We start from the raw sequence: 20,800 nt of genomic DNA on the forward strand, positions 1-20,800 counted from the left end.
ACGGAAACTATTAGTAGAGTAATTATTACAGTAATTAGCATTCCTTTCTGCCATTAAAAGGAAAACATCGCAATCTAACAAACCAGTTAGTTTCTTCAGCTATCAATTATTTAACTGTTTTAGTTTGATAACTTGTATAAAGTAATAAAATTTTGAGTTTGTTTGGGTTTAAAAATTTGAGTAGGATTATTTGTTATTAAATTTAAAGATTTAGGCATCTATTAGCTTTTATCCTTTCCTAAAAATAAGTTCGCTTTGCAAATAGAATCGTGAGGTTAAGCGCAAGATAGTGGGGCGAAGTAATTTCGCTCTATATAAGAACTTTTATGATCTGGCGTCCTGGTTTATGACGACCTATTTTTATGGTTTATACGGTAAAAGGTAAGGCCCTATGAAAATGCGGTACGGAATGCACGAGACAAAGCCGAAACGGACAAAGATATTCCCGTAGGAGGCCCACGAATCGGAGGACCGTGGCGTAGGCGTTGGGCCCTGTGACTCCACCGTCCATGTGCACTGGAGAACTGGTATCGACCGACTGGCATTTGTTCGCATCCCCGCAGCGGGATCGGGCGCTGGCGTCGCACGGCGTCGCGACGCCGTGCCTCAGTCAGCGTCCACCGTGTGCGGAGGATATGCTTTTGTTTGCAAGTGGTGTCCGAGACCGAACATCTTACTGGTAAGTAGCTATTTGTTGCTCTTCATTGATACCGACAGGATTCAAAATTTTCTGGATTTCGTAGATTTATTTAAATTTTTTTTATTTCCTCTTGTCGATTTGACGTGAAAAACTTAAATTATAAAATTTTCCCGCGTAAATGTGACTTTATCAAACCAAAAACTCAGTTTAAACGCCAACAAACTTAGTTAAAGTTACATCAATTTTAAAAAAAATAGGTGCGAATCATATTTCTACAAATTGTGTAACAAAAATTCTATATTTCCGACATTATCGTATATCAGAAATTGAATTCCTTTTTTTTACATTATAGATCATACGTGTTGCGCTTTAGCTTAAAATATTAATTAACAAGTTTAGCTAATTTTGTTTAATTTACTTTTTCTATTACTTTGGCTGCAACCTATATAACTTCTAAATAATTGATAAAGTTGAAATCACATAATCACTAAATATAATATACCGATTTTATTACTACATTAAATAATTTTCTTGTCGACTTTTACCTTTATAGGCAGTGCATAAATCTAAGATTAAATTGTAGAGTAAATATTTTCGGTTTGTTTTTATTGATATAATATATTTATACTGCAATAAACAGAAAATGTTTTTAATAAATTATCTTTTATCACTTTAACGATTACAGTTAAAAATAACGTTAAAATTTAACGTAATATTTAACTAAAGGTAGAAAATATAAAAAAGAGATAGAGCCAAAAGAACTATATATTTTCTCTTGTTCTATTGATTATATTATTTAAATTATATATAGGTTAGGGGTGATACAACATTGTTAAGATATAATATTCAAATATAACATACTTTGATCACACGGAACTTTATCTGAGTAAGCTTTAAACAAGTTAACATATCTAATCTGGATTTTTTCGTGAGTTGAAAATATTTTGTTTATCAGTTCTTCTAAATATTTTTATTTTTATATGAAGAATTAATTTAGTTATGTAGTACTTGTTCCAGATATGAACAAATAAATAATATTATCATAGGTAAAAGCTAGGTAAGCCTCCCCTAAGTATAAATCGCAATTTTGCTTTTTATATAAATTGTACCTAGCGATCGATACTAACGTTTCAGGAATCATACGTGTTGCTCCTTTAATTTTCGACCTTGGGCAAATACATTTTTTAGTTTGGCCTTATGTTGGAAATTTGAAGATTTGCTGAATGTTATAAGTTGGATTTTAAAAGGGATTTCAATCAAAGGTATATTTTAATAGATCTAACTCCATAAACTCCTTAGTAACGTCATATATTATATTATTTATAAATAAATATTAATTAATATTTTTAATTAAATACCTTTGACATTAATCGACGGCTTTTTTTCTTTTTTATTCGGAAGTCACCAATATGTGCTAAAACGATTTATGGTCAGAACATCCAGATAAGTGATTAGTTTGATCCCTTTTTGCCGTTGCTTTTAATCCTATTAGATCAATTTTGCGTAGACCGAAATAAACAATGAACTGATGAGATTATATTCGGTTAAAATCCTTAAGTCTCATTTTGATCAGGCCCTCATCAGAATTATATTTATTTTAGTTTATAAACTGGGAATGTTTCCTGTTTTTAGATATATTACCTGTTGCGGTTAAATTAATTAGTTTAGTTAATAAGAAATATTCATAAAGTGAAATTTATTTTAAATATAACCATATTTTAATATTATAAGTCTTTTCATTGCTCGGGGTTTTGTATCTTAATTACTTTTTTTTGTATTTCAATCGAATACTATCATTTATTAGAAAAATAGAGATATTATAATCATTGAGACCTTATATGAATATAGGTTAAACAGAACCTTTAATAAGTGTTATAGTGTGTTGTCCAGAGTTAACTATAGTAAAATACAAGTATTATATTAATAAAAAATCAAATCAATCAACATTCATTTAGTTATTAGCGACCCTTTTCTTGGAAAATATATCTTTAGTTCGTTGCAAATTTCTTATGGAAAAATACTTCTTAAATTTAAACCAACAAAAACTAGACTCTCACATATAACCTTATATATTTATATAAAAAATTAAATTATACTTTCCTTGCAATTACCTCTTTCTAATGTATATTTCTGATAACTCAGATAAGTGTACTCTCAGTCTTTAAGAAATATTTCTAGTTTGTTCGAACACATTCTTTGGGTTCAGCTACCTCAACTTTTAAATATTTTCCAGATTCCTTATTTCAGTTAATTTTTTCTAACTTATGAGTAAATCGGGTAAGCATTTTTTAAATGATTATAAAAATATTCTAAAAATATTATATACTAATTTATGATTGGATTCTGTACAAATTTAACTTAAAACAATAACAAAAAATTAATGACTCTGTAATTAGTTATTCGTCAAAATATAAATTGCTTTCATTTATTTTTAATAAAATTCGAAACAATTTTATTTAAGCGTATTCGAATTATTATTTCAATAAAATATTTCCATTTCTGTTCGAAATTCATGTCGTACATATTATAACATTTCCCGATATTAAGTTTACAGTTGTTTTTACGTAAAACAACATCCTCTAAACAGGAAATAAATTGCCTTTTGGAAGTTGTCTCGAAAAATAAACATAACCAACAACTTTCAATAAATTCCATTTTATATCCCCATTTTTCAATATAGTCTCCTCTTACACTGAAGGTGGGGAATGTATGTTGTTCGCTATCGAATTCCATTTTTTTCATTTCAAATGAAACAGGATACGGTTTGTTTTATGTAGTGTGACTAAAAAGAAACTCAATATATTTGAAATTTGTACTTTGGCAAATGGAGCAATTTCCCTTTTTGTTTCTGTTGTTTTTGTTTTAATTCTTGGAACGCTGTAATATGGGGTGACTACGTTGATTACGGATCAATAACATTCTGGAACAAACGAGAATATCTCCAAAAGTTTCATAAGGCGAATAAAGTTAATATATCGGTATAACGACAATATAAACATTGTTCTGATGAAAATACTATTCAGTAATAATTACCTTATGGGAGAAGGGGAATTATTATAGAACAATGGGGTTGAAAATCGATCTTATCGTTGATATTTCAGTAGCAGTATAACTCATAAATCGATACGTACTGAGACATGATTATTAGAATTAAACCTGTTTATTATATAAAGCTCTTTTTTTTATAAAAATCGTTTTTTTTTGTAATATATTACAGCTTATTTACTCTTAAGACAAATGTGAGTAATTATTTCTTTAATCGCACCATAAATTCTAGAATATTTGTATATTAATATTGGCCTAATTTGTTTCATTATACTTTGTTCAATAAATAAGTGGAGTATCATCTATTGGAAAACAATTGAAATAAAAATGCTATGTATGGTAATTGTTTTTCGTACGAACGTAACAAATTGTCATGATTGCAATCATATTTAAATGTCACACAATGGGGATGTCACTAAATAAAACCTCGTTAATACTGGTTAATTAAAGTACGAATTGTTTCAACATCCAGCCTATCTACCAGATTAAACTCCGTCTGAATTCTGGGTCTTCTCATATCTTAAAATATTTTTTTTTTCAGAATTTCAGAAACCTTTGCGTACTGTATATTCTCTCTACTGATTATTAGTTACATCTATAGATGTCACAAAGACTCTTTTCTATATAAGTAAGATAAAAAGGTTTAGTGATATAATGCAACAAAAGTTTAAAAAAACTATATATTAATTGAAATATTTAGGACATTTCCCAGTTTTTATTTAATTTTAATTTTCAAGGAAAAGCTATGAATTAGCTAATACACTGTAATTATATTGAAGTTTAAAGGTACTCAGAAATTTCTTAACCTTTAAAATTATATGCCAAATTGTGGTTTTTATCCTTATTATTTAGAATTAATTAATAAAGACTGAGGAAAAACTTTCTATGATTGTAATTAATAAATTTTTAATAGTGCGAGGAAAAGAGCGGAGATTTTTAAAAACGAAAATGAAAAAGTTGTAAATCACTTTATTCTTCACTATACCACCTCTCAACTTCTATAATCTTATTCAAACGATGCTCAAATCAAACGAAATTTGATTTAAGATATAGTGGTCTCATCCAGATACGCAAAATCCATTTAATACTTTTTAGATTCGGACTCGAACGTGTTTTTTTTTTAATTAGTAGTATTGGTTAATTGGTAATTTCAAATATGGTCTAAGTATGAAATTTTATTATTATTATGTACGTTTGGGCCCTACTGGGTACACGAGCTACAACAAAGGGGCATTTTAGTTTTTATTCTCGGAATGGGCTTTTTTTATTCATCTGACCACTTGGTTCCACTTTTCCTGGGTTTCTCTGTCTGGTCCACCTCGCAGTCGTAAACCAATTTCAGTCTGAACACTCTTATATCCTGTATATCTTATTGTGATATTTTGGGTCCTTTTAAATTCTCCTTAATTAAAAGAAAAACATTATTATTAGCTATACTGTGAGATTCATAGAATTCCATTACCTCTCTGGTCATTCTGCTTGATTCCATTCTTCTAATATTCTATTTCTTATTAAATATATTCTAATTATATCCGAATGTATATTGCTAAATTGTCCACATTCTTATTTGCTCTTAGTCTGTATGTTCCCAGTGGGCCTCAAATTTTTCTAATCATTTTTCTTTGTTTCTTTCTTTTAAGTTTCTGTAGTATTGTAATGCCTCAGTTTTGTATACTCAGAGATTCACTTATTGTTGTAGATGTCTTTTGAAAGTCAAGGCATTATCAATATTTTTGACACCGAATCATATTAGTCAATTAATCAATTATTTCCAGTCCAGTTTCTTGAATAATTTCGCCCATATGTTTGAAATGAGAAATTCTTTGAATTTTTCCGTATTTAATATCTAAATATTTTGGTGTAAATTTGTTGTCAGTCATAAACCTACTTTTTCTTCGGATTCTTTTAGAACCTTTATTCGTTTTTGAGTTGTATGAGTGTTCTAAATTTGAATCGTTAGGTCATCTGTAAAAGTCAAACAAACCATTGCAAATTTGATTCTTCCGAATATGATTGGTTGGTCAATTTTAAAATCCGAGTTAGTTTTGCACCACACATCTTGGATTAATACAAATATGTAGACCACTTTTTTATTATAAACCTTATATTGTCTGATTTATTTATTGTAAAATTAATACTTGTTTTGGAAAAATCTGCCTGGTCTAAAAACTGCTTGACATTCACCAATTTCGCTTTCAAGTTTTTGTTGTGTTCAGTCCAGGAGACGTTGCGAGATAATTTTGTAGGTGACTGGCAAAAGGGAGATTGCTCTGTAATTATTTACAATAGTTCTGTTTCCCTTCTTATATGGATCATGGCAATTTTCCAGTCATCAGAAACCTTATCAGTTTGCCAAATGGTTTATATAATCAAAATTCCCTTACAGTCAGTCACTGGACCGAATGACTTCAAGAGTTCGTCAACAATTCCGTTTTCACCCGGTACCTTGTTGCTTTTTCGTCTTTCAGTTAGTGAGTCATTCTAGGGTAGACATATTTCTGTGAGCTTTGGATATATGAAAATTATCTTGAAACATACAGCAAATTCTCTGCAATTTTCTTGATTGTTAAGTGCCAAATGCCCATTCCCATCGGAAAGGAGATTCCCTGGCTGGTACCCATTTAACTTTGTTTTAAATGTTTTATAGAAATTCCTGGTGTTGTTTTTCTGGAAGTCTTCTTCGATCTGTCGAGAATATGTCATATGCCGTATGTCACTTGTAACTGTTCTATATTTTGAAGGGCTCGTACCGATATATGACAGGCCGTTCAGTTTCCGTTCCACCGAGGATGTTTCTTCCGTCTTTGCAGAGGAATGAGGCTCCCGTTTAAGCTTTTCCGAATTCTTTGCTTTCGTTTTGCCTAATTCAAATATTTTTTTTATAATATTTTTTGGTGTGTCAATAAAGTGGTGTCGCATTTTTGGCGAACAAATGATGGTCTTTGTCTATTTGTTTTGTATTGTATAATTTTTTATCATTTTAACTAAGTACCAACTATTAATAAAAGGTAAAAATAAAAAACTTTTTCACTGATGAATAATATTTTTAAATTACGTACAAATTATGTTTGAAATATTGATTTAACTTCGCTAACAGCAAAGTCGGCAATTAAAAAAATCTGTTGATTGTCCAATAATACGCTGTTATACCAGCTGTACCGAAAAGTCCTTATCGATTTTTCTAACAGATGCCTCTTAAGTATGCAATTTTATGAATATGAGTTTAAGTTTTGCTTTTATGACTAACATATGAGTTTGAGGATGAATTTTTCTGACATCAAAGCTATACATCTGATATTTTGCGAAAGTAATACCGTCATAGATTTATACCTCTTTGAAAATGTCAAGTTTTCTGCCTAAAAACGTGCATTACTGAAAGTCATCTTTTGCTGGCAGAAACTTACAGTAAGCATATTCTAATCTTAAAAACATACGAGTCGTGGTTTCAAAAATACAAAAGTGGCGATTTTTATTAGCAGTGCAAGATAAAGAAAGTTCTGATAGGTCGAAAATATTTGAAGATGCGAAACTCCAAGAGTTATTGGATAAAGACCCAAAGCAAACTTAAAAGTAATAGACAGAAGCATTAAGTGTGAACCAAGAAAGGATTAGTTACTGATTACGAGCAATGGAGAAAATACAGAAGATTGAAAGATTGGAGTCGCATCAATTGGCGAATGACTGGCAAATGAAAAATCGAAAAATGGTCTGTGAAATACTACTTCAAAGGTATGATCGGAAGTCATTTCTGCATCGAATAGTGATTTATTTTGAAAACCCTAATCGCAAAAAATATGGTTATCACCTGGCGAATCCGGCCGATCGATTTCAAGGCCAAATCGTTTTGGTCGCAAGAAAATGCGCTGTTTTTGGTGGCACCGGAGTGGTATGGTGTTTTAGGAACTGTTGAAACCTGGTGAAACATTTAATAGTAATTGCTTCCGACAATAAATGATCAATTTGAACTATACATTGATTGAAAAACGTCCAGAATGGGCCCGAAGACACGGTAAACTGATTTTACAGCACAATAACTGCAAGCAGCACATCACCGTCTCATTAAGAAAAACCGGTCAAGGAAGTGTTGAAAATACCTGGATGGGACGTATTATCGCACCCGCTGTACTCTCCAGACCTTGCCCTATACGACTATTAACAACAAGCTTTAATAGGTTACGCGTTCACGGAGAAGCACTTCGACAATTTTGAAAAAGTTAGAAAATGGTTCGATAAATAATTCCGCTCTAAGGATAAACAGTTTTTTATGGCATCCAAAAATTAGATTTATAGAATGTATGGATGCATGGAAGATGTATAGAATAAAATTTCTAATACTTTGAATAAATAAATATTTCCACTTCCTTGAAAATTATGCTGTTTTTTACTCGAAATAAAAAAACTGGCAATGACTTTCCTGGAAATATGAATAAAATATAATAATATCTAAGCAGTAGGTGGTACAAATTTCAACAAGTTCTCTATGAAGAGAGTGCCTTACTTATCCATTCGCGAACTCATCCACAATGTGTCACTGCTTGGTACGAATTTTGGGATGGAGGTATCAGTGGATCTTAATTCCTCAAAAAATGAGGTTAGTCAAGCTGTGGTGCATGATGAGGTAGTGCTACGTAAAATACATGAAGCCTTTTAATTTTTACTTTCAATGTTCTGTTTTGTTTATATAAACAATAAACATAAATTACCGAGCTGGTTGGGGTAATGGTCAAAGCGACAGGAGGGTGCTCATACTGCTACGATAGTCGCGGATTCGAATCCTTTTGGGGCATGGCCGTAAATTTATGTTTGTGATTTTTTATAATTGTGACTGACCAAAAGTCGAGAGTACAAAATCGCATAAGGACAAATCGCCAGTCGGTAGGCTTAATACCGAAAACCGTAATTCGAAGCCCACGTTAAGTAGTAGTTCCAGTCTAGAAAAAACCCTAGTTGGTAAAAAGGAAACACTAAAATATAATTAAAAAATATTGACATGCATTTATAAACTCGCTCTTTATACTTAAACACCCTATATATATATTATTCCATATTTTTTTGCTTTATGTTGATTGATTTTAACATAAAGTCTGTAATGATGATTGGGTCAATGCATGTGACATTTTTGTCTAATTGTAAGTAGTATGTGATATCTGGCGATATTTAGACATGCCTTGCGGTTAAACACACCCCTTGGTTACGTGCCTGGGGTCGAATTTTGGCGGCCATATTCGGCGCACCCCCCTTTTACCTTTTATATGGCCTGCTTTTCCCCTCTATCGCGTTAGCATATTTTGATACATGTTACGTCGGCGCACGTCAGACGAAATACACGGAATAAAATAAAAAAACAACAGAAACGCGCAGTAGGGGGTTGTTCCTCGCAGCCCGCTGTTCGAAATTGAATATAGAGGTATGCCGATGCCGCTGTGTGACTCGTACATTACGCAATAAAGCAGGCGGCAATTTTTTTCCAGATGAACTTCTATATTTTTTTCGCTAAAATTAAATTATTTACTTTACTAACACATCAACCAATAAGTTATTCGCTTCAATATTTATTATTAATAAATATTAATATGTATATACAGCTCTACAATACACTTTACTACACTTTAGCTAAACGTTTTTTCCAGAAGCATTATCTTCAATATTGCGGTTACGGGTCGGTTAAATCTAGACTGTACGGTGTTTTGTTTTCATCGACAAAAGTTGTTTTACTTGAACCACTTTAAAAGTCTAAATTAAACGCCAAATTCTTTTGACATTTTTATCGTGTCAACGATACGAATGTGTAGAAGAACCTTCTTTAAACCGAAATGGATATCCAATGTTGACACTGGGTTATATTTATCACAACTTTCCACAAATATTCAAATTTGTTGGCCGATAATCAGTGAAAGGCATCAGGCATGTGCTCATACGCATATTTTCCTACCAACTTTTTTCAATCGAATTCTCGTATTTTGATGACTACAGTCCATTCAATGAAACAGTAAACTCACGCCATATAAATTGATCGCAAGGTAGCAGCATTAACCATGAGCTTTAGTTCGTTTTGTCTCTGACATAACAAAAATCTAATATAAATTAAATTATTAAACAAAAATGTTATCAAATATAATTTATTTTAACATTATATTATGTCTAATACATATATTATCGAAGGAGCTAAACTACAATTAATTATACTACATTATTACATTTACATTGAACTCTTTTCCATACCACCTATGAGTTTGAGTTCTAGGTGGGTTTTTTTATGTACAATCCACAAAATTAAAAATTGTGTATCCAACTAATGTACTTTACATTCATTAAAGAGCATATTTAACTTTTACATTTAGTAAAGTTTCTTAGTTTGTTACCACCTCTATACATCCTTATTGATGAAACTAGATGAAATTACTGAATTCTGCTTAACACAGTTGCTATATTTGCAAAACATTTAATATTCTTTCTCTATTGATATCTATTGACCAATTGCTCATGTATATTCTGAGAAATTACGCACATATCTATGCACATTAATCTTTCACACTCTCCAATCCGATTTTCTACAGTTATCATGTATTATTTATATTCTCGACTTTAGTTGTTTCCACTCTTATCACCCGATCTTGGACATTTTTAGATTTGAATTATAAGGTTACATTAGAGTTAATTTTTAATTTTTCTAACACTTGTCCACGATTTCATTATTTCTGAATTTCTTCAATGGATCTGATTGAGTTCATCTAAACTGAATGTTATTAACCATTCCTGTTTCCATCATGATAAACACTGTATCTGCAACGAATTATTAATAAATGTTATGACTAATAAGATCTAATCAATTGTTATACCAACGTTTACCTTTCTTCCGTTAACCTCTGTTATCTTAACTCTATTTTTATCGTAATCTTGGCATGAATGACCGATTATCACATTCTAAAATATGCCTGTCTCATCTAGATACACAAATTGAAATTATAAACCCTTTTTGACTTTATTATAGGCTTTTAAATACTGTATCCTTTTAAATTCAATGTTTCGAAGTTCCATTAGAACTCTTTGGGAGTTATCTATACACCATTTATATCCTATATTACCCGACACTGTATGAAGGGATGTTCTACATCCGTCAAAGAGCTGTATATCTCTGCATTCTATGGATACTTTCTCGATTAACTCTGAAATAATTGTATTAAATTATGCTTATATGGCAACCTTTTCGTATGGTTTCTTTTCGGTGAATCCAAAATTATATTTTTTATTTTTTGAGATATTTTAGTGGCTGTATCCATACTAATATTCAGTGCAGCTATAACGCGATAAAAAATGTGTTTAGTGTAAACCCCAGTAATTTAATATTTAACAGTAGCACTGCTTACTAATATGACATATTTTCCTGGCAAAACGGGGCCTCCAATATATCGTTTCTGTTCGAACTAACGGATTAGTTTGTCGGCTTATAATCTGTAGTTATAACTAATATTTTAAAGAATTTTGTAGCCGTTTAACAATTTTCATAAGCTGATTCGGTTACATGTTCGAACGTATCATTTAACTAAAACAATATGAAAAGGAAAATATTATCTTATTCTGAAACGAATTTACAAATTACGGCAGGTAATACATCAAATATCTTGATGACGTGAGTTCACAGTTATTTTGAATAGACGATAGTTGACTTCACTAGTTTTTGCTACATTTAGGTTTAGCCATAATATAATAAGAGATAACAGAGTTGTTGATTGTTTCGAAGAGAAAACAATGTTGTAAATACACAATGGTGTACAATCTAATATCTGACACAAGTTCTTTAAATTGTGATTACAAAACATGATGAAAATTCTCCATCCTGATTGGAGTGTTATTGGATGAATTTTTAACGGATATTTTCCAAACTATTTTCGCAGTTGCTTAAATTATTTATTTTCCTACTTAAAATACATCACAAGAATAACACGGAAATACTTTCTGCGTCTAGAATATCAAGCGGCGCGTGCACAAACGTCAGACCTGATGAAATATTCATGAGCTCCGTACAAAACAAACAGTTTGATGCTCATAAAAACTCATAAAAAAAATTGTGCGCAGTTAAACTAACGATTTTATGGGTAAAACTCCGTTATGTCATAAACTTCAGTTACATTATCGAATGATATTATTTTTAATTATTTCGATTAACATTTTACGAAAAATAAATGCATAAAGTTGCTAGTGAGCTTTGATTTTTAAACTGTTATAATTTAATTGTTTATGATAACCCGTTTCTTTAAATAGATTAAAGTAACGGTTTCAACATAAAAAACTTAAATGTTGTGCTGCATTAAAAGTTTTAATGGAGAATATGTTTTGTTAAAATAAGTATAGTACTAGGTAGGATACATTAGATTGCTAAATAAATTAGTTGGACACCATCCACAGATTGCATGTTAGCTTCCGTGTAAATAATACGACGCTTATATGTTGCTCAGTTTACATGCCAAGTCTTGTAAGTTTCTGACAGCTCCACAAAACTAACATTCATGAAAGGGTTATCATTCCAAAACTCTTTATAACGGAAGTTTTATGACCAAGCTGCAAATGAAGTGGCGCAACGATTATAAAACCTGAACCTGTGAATGACTGACACTTGTTTCAGACTGTCTGCTTGCTTCAGTAATGCATGGGGAATGTTCCGTTATTATTTGGGTATAAATATCGTGGTGTTCAGTTTGAATTCTCATTTTCGTCACTGGCCGGGTTACTGCGAATGGATATCTCGATATTCTCAGTGATAAAGTTCTGACTGCAACTCACATATTGCAGAATATCATCATCAGAATCATATATCAGAATATCATCGAACATTTTCCTAGGTTAGCACATTTCCAGATCATAACCGTTATGTAACTGTTATAGGAATCTATTCCACATTTAATTGCAGCCATTTTAAAAGTAAATGGTGCCTTAAAATATCAGTAGTAAGTAAATATTGTGTCATGGTCATTCGGCATATTATTTTGCCTTATATTGATTAGATTTTTTGAAATTGGTAAAATAACAAGCCAATATCAACTGGATGTAATTATTTACAAACGACCGAAACGTATTTTAATTAGACGAAAATGCAGAAAAGATGAAGGAATTTGGGCATTATTTAAATATTTCCTAGCTAATGAAACTGTTCTATCAAGGTTCATCATAATAAGTAATTATATCTAGGTCTATGAATTGAACAAGAGAACAAGCTATGTTCTGATACTTCATCCGATGCCTAGATGAAGGAAATGAGCTGGTGGTGTTCTTAATTCAATATTCATGGTTACAATATCAGCGTGTGCCATAGAAGCAAAATATTTTGTATTAAGCGGCCCATTAACGCACAATATTATTTTGCCATGTGGGTTGCACAATATTTTGACGGTGGCCCTTAGACGGTCAAGCAAGACGGTTGTACAAAAAATTGTACTGCATGGAGGCGATATTGAAGGTTGTGCAATATATTGCTCAATTGCGAGCATAGGCATGCAATCTTGACAAGATACTACGCAATATTTCCTCGATTGTGCAATATATTTTCAAGATTCTGTAAATCACACAATATATTGCGCAACCTTTCAATCTCGTCCACACCTGATCAATTATATTACACAAATATAGCGCAAGAATATTGTGCGTCTATGGGCCGCTTTAGTTGTACAACTAACAGGTTGGGATAAAAGCAATTTCGTCTGTCTATTTGTACCGTTTTGATCGAATACTTATTGACACCTTCTGGTAGCTGGTATTCGGATCATCTTTTTCACCGTTTTTGCAGTAAATAATATGTGTGTATTTTAGAGCTTTAGTGTTTTTAATTGTCGTCTTGAACCGAATTAGTGACAGTCACACAGATCAATTAATGATATTGCAAACTTGGAGCGGCTTATGATGAACAGTTTCTTTGCAATTCCACTGGACACTTACTATCGTCTTCTTTGTTCTTATTCAGAATATATTATTATTGTAAATTAAAAGCCATTAATTACCAAAAACCAGAATTATTTTTTTCCAAACCTTATATATCTGTTCCTTAAAACACCAAGAATATGCCATCAATTAAATAACATCGTATCTCAATATACTCAGTAGAAACAACTTAACCTTCAAGTTTCAGCGACTTTGTATCAACATTAACAATTTAGTGATGGTACATAAGAATAATATAAGAAATAGTTTCAAAGAATTTGAAATCAATAAAAAATACCACCACCTATACTGGATTTAGCGCCTGGTGACAATTTTAATATACAAATATATAAATACTGTTTTTCAAAATAAATATAATCGAGGAAAATTGGTAGAATAAGAATAACAAATTTAAATAAATAATACATTGTCCAACGTATTTAAATAAAGTCGAGACCATGTTGTTTTTCCGCCATGTAATGGTTATGTAGTTCGCGGAGGACATTGTTGTTACGACCTCTCCTCCCAACCCCCGGTGCCCGTACACCGTCACCGTGTAAAAACTGTTTGTTAAACATTTTCCGCATTCATGCATTACCGTAATGAAACGAACCTCACATTTCTCTCTTACGATGGATCGATGAAAACGAGGGGGGTATTCGACGGAAGCGGGGTGAGTACTCGCCTCCCCCATTCACCCCCCTTTCCCGGGGTGATGGGGGGCTCGAGGCCCGGAGGGAGGAGTTTGATAAGCTTAATTATTAATTTAGTGAACATAAAAAAGGGATTAATGCTCTACCCCCTATATATTTAATTTCGAACATACATACGTGTGTGCGCGAGGTTATTGTGTTTGATTTCAACTTTCGATTTTCAATCTAGGTCTATTTTGTGTTGTTTCTATTCTATTCGTTTCTCATTTTGATTGATTAATATGCTCCAGTTAACTTTTGATGTTTATGGAGCTTCTTTATTAAATAAAGACATAAATAGCTTAGTCTAGGGATGCCAAAAAAATTTCGATATATCGATATTTTCCTAAGCCGGTATGTTTTCAAAAAAAATTCAATTTATTTCTCAAACACTATAAGAAACTATTTAATTATTTTTAATAAATCTTTCAAATTGGTACTTAATTATAATGGTATATATACATATTTATATTGATACACACACATAATATACGTATATATTGATATTTTATGAAAAATAGAGAAATATCGATATTACAGGGGAATTGAAAAATCTTCGGCCTACTATAATAAAACACAATTTTTTGCCAAAATTAGTTTTTTTATTCATCATAATTCCCTTAAGGGTGATACACAGCTTATAGTGACCTTCCAACTTTTCGATACCATTTTTGTACTACGATTTATCCTTTGCTTCAAAATTGGCCTCAGTTTCGGCGATCACCTATTCATTCGACGAAAATTTCTTCCCAGCGAGCTTTCTTTTGGGATCTGTGTACAGGAAATAGTCGCTAGGGACCTGATATGGAGAATACGGTGGATGAGGAAGCAATTTGAACCCAAATTCATGGATTCGTTTTCACTGGTTTATGACAAAATGCAGTATTTTGGTGAAGCAGCTCTTTCTTTTTCCTCAAATGCCACCATTTTTGGACCATTTCGTCCTTCAAACGGTGCAATAACGCTATGTAATAGTCGCTGTTGATGGTCCTTTCTTTTTCAAGGTAGTCAATCAAAACTATTCCATGCGCATCTAAAAATACAGACGTTATAAACTTGCCAGCCGACTGTTGCCTTTTACACGTTTTGGAGCGGGTTCATCGTATGCAGTCCACTTGGATAACTATCTATTGGACTTCGGAGTGAAATTATAAATCCATGTTTCATCCAATGTCACATCTCGACGCAAAAACTCGGGTTTATTATGTTTGATCATCTTCAAGCACTTCACCGAATCATCAACTCGTCATTGTTTTTGGTCAAAAGTGAGGTCACGCGGCACCTATTTTGCACACAGATTTCTTATATCCAAATATTCGTGATGATGTACACGTCCAGTTGATATCTTTAGAGTGTCTGCTATTTCATTCAATTTCAATATACGGTCAAAATAATTTTCTGGATTTTTAAATGTTTTCATACAACCTATTTTGGGCGTACTCTCAAAGTATTTAACCCAAATAATGGCAAGTCTCTATGACATTTTCAGTAATGAAATTTTTGTTGCTACACTGGTGCTTTGTAATTGGAACGTTAAACGCTGCAATTTGTTTAAGGATATTGAAAACGAAAATTATATGTTAAAGCATTTATATCAAATACAATATAACTATGTGCTAGCGGTAATTTCGAATCGTATTCAGTTGCGGTTGAGTACTTACCAAATATTTACTTCGTTTTTACCGAGAATAGTATTGAAATATTGTAGTAATAGGTTGTGGTAAAGTTTCTGTATCTTTATTGGTAAACTTGTCAAGGAGAAGATAATAAAATGTGCGACGAGTTATCTGATGTGTTAACGGCACTGATGACCAGTAAGAGATGAAAAATTATAATAATGGTATATGCATATCACAATTACGTTCCAGAATTACTGCAAATTAAATGAATAGGCTTAGAGTTCATGCACATCGAACACAACAATAAGGAGCACAAAACAATAAAATTAAGCGATTCCGCATTGCCCGTGTGACCCAGGAACTAGCAATATTTTACTATGACCTGAAAATGGATTACAATACCAACAAATAAGTTACAATTGGGGAAATGACAATGGTTTGACAATCAATAGTGTAATGTTTATCAGTAATAATGCTGGTAGAAATGTATAATAGCCACTAACCACTTCTTGGCCAACTTTCCAAAATATAATAGTTGTTTCCAAATGACGTTATTTGTCGCAACGTATATTGCAGAAAGTCATTTCATGTCCACCTTCAAGGTATTATATCATTATTCTTTTTGGTAATATTTGAATTTCTATCATATTTAAGTTCTTAACAAAATCTTAAACAATTTTGGATGCAAGGGCAAATTTATTATTTACAAGAAACGCTGTTAACACTACCGGATGATGGGCAGTTTTATGAGCAATCCCGATGTGTAAATTAAACAAGCTTTATGGTCATAATCCAACGTGAAGTAAATTATCCAAGAACTACAATCGTTCCTTGATAAGAACAACGATTTATTCAAAATGTTCAAAATGGCATTGGATCGGATGCTATCTGACAGCCATAACATCGTTATCAGGATTGACAAAACACTTGCCGGTGAGTACGCGATGTACGCTTAATAAATTAAAATACTTATTATAATAGTTCTAGTAGATCAATGATTTTAATCTCATATTTGAATGAAATTAAATGTGTTCACCTTTAACGCATGCAACAGATATTCAACAAGTAAGTTTAGTGCAATTTTGGGCAAGCTTGATTAATGTCCTAACAAAATAAATAACAGTATTGAAACTATTTAATAAGATAACATTTAATTGGCTAAAAACATAAATTTCTTTAAGTTTATTTTCAATTTTTTTTATTGGGAAAAAATCGTGAAATACGTGGTAAGCCATATCTATTGGATTGTCCGGAGATTTGAGGGAGTTGTTGGAATAATAGTACCCGAGAGGGCAATAAAAGTAAACCCGGTAAAGATTGCGATTGTTATTTTAATATATTTCGATCCTGAAACTAACATAAAAGCAGGAATGTGTATGATATATTTTATTCCCGCTTTGGTTTTAAAAATAATTGTATGTTTGGGATATATTTTTTAAATTAACAGTTTGCTAGGGCAGTTTAAGTAATTTGGTGTGCAGTACATGTAGAAATATATCATACTTGGCCATTTTACGACTAACGATTTAGCAAAAATGCTACATTGTATCAAAATAGTATCTAACTTTCTATTTGTAATCTATTAATTACAAATTTCTTATTAGATCTTTAATTTTGTCAGCTGAATTTAGAAACAAACATTTGATTTCTTTATAAAATTTTTTACATTTTTGTTGGATTTGTGTTTGGAAAAATGGGAAGAAATGGAATGTCGAATGTTTAGTAAATGACTACTTTTTACTGGCATTGGGAACTATCGACTGAAAACAGTCGAAACAGTCGATAGTCAAAAAATTAGCGACTAAAAATAGTAATTATTATTTAAGACAAAAATTCGCTTCGATTTTTTTTCTATACATTATAACAGATGAAGAAGATGTACGAATTTCTTCCTGTATTAATAGTGAGAGAGGAAATCTGTGCTGTAATCTCTCTGTGCTGTATAGATCAATTTAATTTGTATAATTGATAAGTGGCAGTGTGAAAATAGGAATGGAATAATTTTCCCAAATATATTTTATCATATTTTAATAATAATGGCATAATATAATAAAAGTAATTGGATTGTTTCTATTTCATTCCAACGTATTATTATGAATCTTTTTTTTACCCTGTTATAAGTGAGGCACATATACATATTACCTCTTAAACTTTCTTAAAAGAACAGTTTCATTTTAAGTGGTGCAAAATTATCTTTGTATTTTATATATTTGACTTGACCGTAAAGGGGAATGAATTAACGAGCACTACATATTTGTATCGTATTTTTTAAATCAACCATTATGAATATTTATCGGATCCTTTTTTGGAGAATATTTAGAGATTATGATAGGTTGAAAATTCTATGAAAGAAGTTTTAACATTCAAAAGGCTTGAACAAATACCGAGAGATTTAGAAAATCGGAAAAGTTAATTCAAAAAACATTTGCCAAGATCAAGGCCATAAATGCAATCAAAATTATTTTACTACGTATTAATTAAAATGTTGTTCTTTTTATCCTATTACATTAATTAATAATTTTGAAAAATAGAATTTCAAAATGTTGTTAGATTAATGTAAAATTTACTGTTATTTTTAATCATACTACAGACAAAACATAACATCGTATATTTTATATATAACAGGTCAATTGAAAAGTCCCCGGCTTGACACATAGATGGCGATACTAGAATTAAGTCCATATATTTTTTAGTTAGCCCTAAGCCTCAAAAGATGCGTGTATAAATTTGACAGCTGTCGGATCATTAGTTTGTGAATTATAGCATTTTGAGTGAAGTAACTTTTGTTATTGGATAAAAAGGAATTCCGTGTGTTGATCTTGAAACAAAATCTTGGCTAGATGCCGAATTTCCGGACACTGCCCCAAAAAGATCAACCATCAAAGATTGGTATGTTAAGTTTGGACGTGGTTAAATGAGCATTGAAGACATCAGTGGACGCCCAAGAGGTTGTTACCCACGAAACCATTAAAAAATCCCCAAAATAAATTTGAATGGCCGTAAATTGAAATTCAATGAAATAGCAGATATTCCAAAGATATCAACTGAACGTGTACATCACATCATTCACGAATATTTGGGTATGACAAAGTTCTGTGCAAAGTAGGTGCCGCGCGAGCTCACTTTTAACCATTGATGATGATGATTCGGAGCAGTGTTTGAAGATGATCAAGCATAATCAATCCGAGTTTTTCAGTCGATATGTGACAAAGGATGAAACATCGCTCCATCATATCACTCCGAAGTCCAATCGAAAGTCATCGGAGTGAACTGCACACGATGAACCCGCTTCATTGACTACCTTGAAAAAGAAAGAACCATCAACAGCGACGTTATTGGACCGTTTGAAGGACGAAAACCCCGAGAGACGGCCGCATTTGAAGAAAAAGAAAGTGCTGCTTCACCGAGGCAATGCACCGTGTCACAAGTCAGTGAAAACGATGGCAAAAATCCATGAATTGGGCTTCGAGTTGCTTCCTCATCTACCGTATTCTCTAGATCTGGTCCCCAGCGACTATTTCCTGTCCTCATATTTCAAAAGAATACTCGCTAGGAAGAAATTTTCGTCGAATGAATGGGTGATCGCCGAAACTGAGGCTTATTTTGAAGCAAAGGACAAATCGTACTACAAAAATGGTATCGAAAAGTTGGAGGGTCGCTATAATCAGTTTATCACCCTTGAAGAAAAAATGTGTTTTACTAAGGTTTTACTACTTTGGAATTGATCAGTTACATCTATATAAGCATACATTCAACAAACAATTTCGATTACAGATATTGATCAGGTTATTTTAGTTAAGCAAGCGCTTGTCACTGTTCAGAGATCAGTCGATATCGATTCCGCTCTTTCATAGTTCATCAAATACTTTTAAAAAACCAGGAGGGCAGCATGCCAGCGAGAGTTGATGAAAACATCGAGAAATTTCTTAACAAAGACAAGAGCGACATTTAGATTCTTATTGATGTTTTCTCCCAGAACATTCTTTCGGAGTGGTTACTCTTCATTTATTGAAATAAAAAATTGAAACGCTATGGCCTTACGTAATTCGTAAATATAGTAGATTAGTTTATTTCCACTTCCTCATATGTGGACTTTTGAATACATAGGGTATTTTTGTCAAGGACATGAAAACAATATTTTCTCATATTTTTAAGAACATTTCTAACATTTCTAATACTGAAATTGAAATACCAATTAAAATTTCCAAGACCAAAGTCCATAACTACTAAATAAAATGTAAACGTATATCTAATCATTTAAAAATCTAATCCATGACGAACCTAAAAATGATCTTACAATAACTACCAGACAATTTTTAAATAAAGTTTTTATTTATTTTTGAGCGCAAATATTTTTAAATTACTGTTCAGGAATATTATCATGTTCAACTTTTTTCCCCGTGAGGCGATTTCTTCGATCGTTAATTATTTGCCCAGATTTTGAAAAAAAATCGTTGCGAGGGGACAGATGTTGCAGGTATAGAGGAATATTTTACGTGTAACTGATATAATTCAGATATTGTCATTTTATGGGCTTGCCAAAAATCCAATGTGTTAAACGCCCAATAAATGGCATTTCCAAATACTGCTTAAACTGTAAAGTTGCTGCAGTACTTGATAGGATCAAAAATCTAGGATCTAAAAATGTGGATATCCCGCATATCGTGTTCATTTCTAAAATTGCCAGTCTTATTGATGACATCTAATAGACAATTTTGTAATTTTTTCCTCCATTCACATGTTAAAATCCTGGATTTGATAGAATGTTGCAGGCATCTTATTAACGGTATAATTAAAGACATCGTGGGATATCTTTCACCAGATAATTCGGTGGTCATTATTTTTAAAACTGTGGTGCTCTTCTTAATAGCCGTCAAAATAAATTGTTGAAT

At 31.9% G+C, this 20,800-nt stretch overlaps 1 protein-coding gene across 1 annotated transcript in view; it reads left to right on the forward strand.

Annotated features, from left to right (window-relative positions):
* Window positions 1-540: 540 nt before the first annotated feature.
* Window positions 541-20,800, forward strand: part of LOC143199935 (uncharacterized) — a 240,421-nt gene continuing 220,161 nt past the window's right edge. The window contains exon 1 of the mRNA XM_076410093.1: window positions 541-679. The gene's annotated coding sequence lies outside the window, so the exon portion shown is untranslated. The remainder of the gene's footprint in view (window positions 680-20,800) is intronic.

This window comes from Rhynchophorus ferrugineus, unplaced genomic scaffold (genome assembly GCF_030347505.1).
Source record: "Rhynchophorus ferrugineus isolate W39M unplaced genomic scaffold, kcgeb_rfMv2 rfM7, whole genome shotgun sequence".
NCBI lineage: Eukaryota > Metazoa > Arthropoda > Insecta > Coleoptera > Curculionidae > Rhynchophorus > Rhynchophorus ferrugineus.